The sequence below is a fragment of the Protopterus annectens genome, chromosome 1.part2 (genome assembly GCF_019279795.1).
Source record: "Protopterus annectens isolate FY-2018-M chromosome 1.part2, PAN1.0, whole genome shotgun sequence".
Lineage (NCBI taxonomy): Eukaryota > Metazoa > Chordata > Ceratodontiformes > Protopteridae > Protopterus > Protopterus annectens.
In genome coordinates, this window is record NC_056727.1 from 261,786,297 (window position 1) to 261,792,021 (window position 5,725).

Here is a 5,725-nt window from a genome sequence, read left to right on the forward strand (position 1 = left end):
TCTGGAGGGGAAGCAGAGGGAATGGAATCCTCTGCATCAGAATCCTCATAATTAGATAAGGGTAAATATTGGTAGTCAGAAGGAACAGAGATATCAGATTCCTGATCAGAAGAATCAGAAAGAAAATCAGTTTTAGGTCTCTTAGAGGGGGGAAAGCTGGCTTCCCCTAATTAAGGTAATAAGGTCTGCAGCCATTCTAATCATTTGTTTTTGAGGCATATGGGCCTGAGAATGCACTTTGGTTGTCGGTTTTCTAGGCGTAGTACGAGCTTTAGGCCTCAGAAATTCTGTATTCTTAGCTTGAAACACAGTCGTCAGTTTAATATGAAAATAGGTAGGTCTGAATACACCCTCAGAAGCCGGTAACTGCACAGCCTCTCCGGACCCATCCAAGGTAGAGACATCTGCAGGTTCCATAGTCGAAGAAGCATCTCACGGCATACCGGACTCCGAATGGGTCTCAGTAGAGGCCTGCGAATCTGTAGTAGCGGGTATCAGGGGCTGCAAAAGTGCCTCACTGAGTACCGGCAGACTGGCAACTAGCTTAACGGCAGCATCGTTGGCAGTTTTGGACCTATTTGGTCTGTCTCTGTCTTTATCCTTACATTTTTTTGGAAGATCGGTAGTCAGATGGCTTAATGAAGCCATTTCAGAGTACGGTGATTGAGAACAAAAGTATTCAGTTACAAAAATAGCCCAATGATGAATAGTTCGGGCATTGAACAAGGCACAAAACCGACAGTGATCTGGGCCTAAACAAGTGGTGCAGTAGGAATAAAAATCTCTATGAGGTATTTGCTTTCCACAAGCAAGACAACTGTTAATTTTTTTCTGAACGGTTAGAGCAAGAAAAAAGGGTCCCCAACGGGGTACTTACCTTTTTGAAGACTTCAGGTCTGAAACTTGAAAATGAAAATTTCAGGAGTCGAACGACTGGCACTTGCAAACTGCTTCTGCTTCGGGTACCGCACGGCAAGAAAGACTGATGTAATGCTGTCAGCTGCATGTTTTATATCCCTGACAACCTGACGTCATGGAAGAAGCAACAGCATCCAATGCAGAAATCCGCAGAATCTGGTATTCAGGAAGGCTGAGAGCTACCTGCAGGCAGATAACCCAAATGTGATGACTGCAACAGTGAAACATGAATAACATATTGTATGCCACCTTTAGAATTCCCTTCAACAGTCTGTAGTAGACTGACTACAGAAATAGAGCTTTGAGGCAGTCTAAGCAGGACATGTTGTTTATGTCCTGTATTCTTTTTGTGAGGAACCTCTGTGGATGCTCCTGGTGTTGCATATGCCTAGCCAGATACATATGAAGGGGTTGTTGTGCTCAATGATTGGTCTGATGAGGACCAAATTCAATGAAACAAGGACTTCCTTGGACCTAGATGCCATAGTCTTGCTTATAAGTTGTGCAAAATAGAATGATTTCTTTACTACCATAGATACACAATGGTCAAAGCCCAGGTTATTGTCTACATGTCCCCCAAACCCCTGACTATTTGATCTACTCTTAGGGGTGTGTTATCAATAAAGTAGTTTCCAGGGGTAGTCAACTTCAAAAGATATTACTATGCATTTCTTGGCACTGAGTTCTAGACTGTAGCTTTGGCACCAGTTATTTGTGAGCCAGCCCTTCTTAGAGGATTAGTACATTGGGAGGAATTCAATGACTGTACCTTGTTTGCAATTTTCTTCAAACTCAGTCAGCCAGAGGCCCTTGATGTTAGCCTCGACTTCAGAGAAGTAGATGCCAAAAAGAAGTGGACCCAGAACAGAGTCCTGAGGGACTTCACTAGTGACTGGTCTCTTTGTGGAGGTGTTCTCCCTTATACTAACTTCTTGGGTTCTGTCAGACAGCCACTTATCCTGCAGGTGACACAGCAATTTAAACCAAGCTCCATGATTTGTCTAAAATGTCGAGTGGAGTATTGTATCAAATGCCTTAGCCAGGCCAAAGTAGGCAGTATGAACAACCTTGTCCACATTCATCGCTTTGGTGACCTTCCAAATTGAATAAGCATGATCTGCCATTGATGAAACTAAATTGGGTCTGAAGATTTCCTAAGTCATTGTTAATCATTTCCATGAAAATCCTTTCCATCGCTTTGCATACAAGACTAGCAGATTTGTGAGTCTGTAGTTACCTTGGTCCTTTGATGTGCCTTTGAGAAAGACCGTGTAGACCTTCAAAGAAATTATAATAAACCCAACACCACGCAAGTAAAGAACAAGTGCCCAGCCAGCTGATTTAGAACTCCAAAAAGCACAATGACCAGCACTATACTGTCAGCAGTTTAATTTATTATTACAATCCAAACATACAAACCGGTTTTGGCGACCAAGACTTCATTAGTGCTCTAGGTATACATATCTCCACCCTTTATTTAAATAACATCTAGAGACATCTCATTGGACAATTACAAATGCTCATTAAGACCCGGTAAAAGTGCTCCCAAAAGAGTAATCCATTTATTCTCTTTTCTAAGATATTGTAACAACCTGATTTATCCTTATTCCTAAAGATAATTCTATCTATAATAACAAACCTAAATTGTGCTTAGATGTTTCATAGTGTGTTTATAAAGGGGATTAGAATGATGAGCACATCTAACATCACTTAAGTGTTCAGAAATACGTAACTTAAATGGCAGAGAAGTTTGCCCCACATAAAAAGCCTGACAGAAACATAACACTAAATAAATGACCCAGTCCGATGCAGAATCCCCATACACTCGAATGTCAAATACCCACAAAGTATTGTAAGAGGTAAATTTTATTTTTATTTATTTATTTATTTTACTTAATGCTTGTGTAGTACTTGTGTAAATGCTTGTGTAGTACCTACATACTTACAAAAACTGCAATGACGGCAAGGATGACACTCCACTAACAATCCACCATACAAGGTGGTTTGTTGTATTCCAGCATTATTATACTATGGCCTCTTATGATGATTCAACCAACTACCTAAAGTCCTGCTCCTCCCATAAGAAAAGTGACACTTTGACGGAATAAAATCCCACTTCAGAGGTGAAGATCCCTCAGTGTTTCTTTATAGAATCAAACAAAACAGAAATATTACTACCATAGCCAGTAACTAACCTCATCGGGGTGTCCAAAGTTACTCTTCTACTTTTGTATTTCAATAAATCCACTCCATCCAGATTTCTAGCATAATTGATGATTCCATAATATCCTGATATTTATACCCCTATTGCGAAATCTATCAATCAACTGTTGGTTACGTAAAGAAAACCCTTCATCAGAGGAACAAATCCTATGAAGCCTTATAAATTGGGATTTAGGAATGTTCCGGATGTGTCTAGGATGACAGCTGTCCACATGCAACAAATTATTGACTGCAGGGTGTTTCCTTTACACCTGACTCAATAGGGTGTCATCCTGTTGTACATGAATATCAACATCCAAGAAAACAATCCATGTAGTATTCAAATAAACCATAACATGTATGACCCACTTGTTATCATTAAGATAAGTAACACATTCTCTTAAATAATCAGCCCCTGAGCACCATGCCAACCAACAATCGTCAAGGTATCGCTGACAAATGTCCATGTCAAAAAAGCCAAAGACAAGGAGTCTTTGCACTCATGAAACTTAAGTATTGTGACCCATCTGTTAGCTGCTATTGTGGATTATGGCTATTACCTGTTAACAATCTGTTTCATATATATATATATATATATATATATATATATATATATATATATAAAATCATAATTTAATTATCCTTGTCTCAATTTGCCTACTGTGGGACATTCAGCAAGCCATTTAACCAGATACTGCTCTTCTGTCACCCCTGAAAAGGAGTACATGTCCACTGGGCTTACCTGTTTAAAAAAAGGACACTGATATTTGACACTAGGCTGAATGACTCATGAATCAAAAGCCTGGGCTAAATACCAAAGTACAGATTAGGTGGCAGCAGAGAAGGGATTCAATCCTTCTGAGGTAGCCCAGGTGGGATAAAAACGTGTCCTCTTATCTTTTAAGTTTTACATGTTTGGCATCTAAGAAGTGGAAATTATCTGTACCACTCTAGAAGGAAAGGATGAGTTGTGATCACTATCAGAAGAGCAGGAATCATGAAGTTAACCAAAGAGAATGAATATCCAGGTACTGTTTATTGAGATAGGATGACAGTATAAGCACACAATGATTGTGAGTGGGGAAACCTCACTGATCAGAGACAGTGTGGAGATATAAGAATAACTGCTGACTTGTTTGACTTTCTATATGACCCCAGAGCATCCCTGGGACATCCCCTCCTAGTGGAAGGATTAGGAAGAAGAAGTTCCTGGTTGGACAGGCAAAAATATCATAACAAGGCTTGTCTTAATGATGAAAAAGCATCATCCCACCAAAGAAATGAGAGAACATTTATAAGGCATCAGCAGTCAGTATTTCAACTTGTCCAAAAGTGAGCTGGCCTTCACTGGGATGTAGCTAATTACCAAAAAATGTTTAGACATCATGGCACAAAACTCTTAGGGAATAAGAATAGGATGCCCTGGTAGTTTATGAAATAGACCACTAACATGTTGCAGAATGGATGGAAATTACAGCATGCAGCAGGGAGTTCTGAAAGACCTGAAGGGTAACAAAAACTTCCTTCATTGCCAATACACTGATATGCAGAACAACCTCTACAGGAGTCCAGATACACTGGACCATTTGACAATCATAATACTTCCCAGAACTGTATCTGTGGTGACTGTCACAAAAGACATGAGTATCTGGAAGAGAATGCCCTCCATAAGGTTGGCCAGGTACATCAGCTACTGTACACATCTTTCACAAGCTTTTGAAATCCAGGTCAGATGGATCATGACACTTGCCAGCTAACACCAAAGGACTGTTAAGAGTCCACTGTAGCATCTTTATGTGTGCTGCACAGATTTCCTTTGACGCTAGTCTGCCCTTTATGCCTACAGTCATTACAGAACCCAGCCTAATCAATACATTCACCTCCTCTGTTCTTTCCACAACACTCTAATCATGGAGAAAAACTTCTTCTGTTTGGACATGCACCTTCAGTTAAGACTGGGTACCATGAGAGCACCATCTGCCTTGAGAACTAGAGTCTTGAAATAAACAGGTGTTTTTCAAGATTCTAGAACTAAAACTTTGTTTTTTTATGGACTGTACTCTGTCAGATGAAGGATGGGTTTTGTATATTAAGATGTCAAGACTGCAACCAGTGACAGTGAGCAGCTGAGGTGGGTTTAACTTGGAGTTTGCAATGTCAGAGGTTGCTCCAAGAGAGTGGGGACTCCCAAATTGACACAAGGTTCTGAAGAGATGTAGTGAATAAGAGACGGTCATCCAACTAAGGGAAAGTGCTAGATCTCTGTAACCTCTAGCTAATACAACAGACATGCATAACCCTCTCAAAAAACTATAAAATAAATATTAATAAACTCAGAACCCTCTGGAAGCTGAAGTGAGATCAAATGATCTGAATTCCTCCACAAATCCCTTATTTACCTCTCTACTAACATGGTCTCCCTGTATACATGCCCATGATACGCTGGATCCAAATGGGTTTGGGGAGCACGGCTAGGCTTGAAAGGGATCTAATGGTCATTAGCCTAGTAACAACCTAGGAACCTATAAGAGTCTAAACTGGTACAGACTGGCTCATATTTAGAAGCAAACAATCCTCCTGGACTCCTTGATGACCATAACAGGGG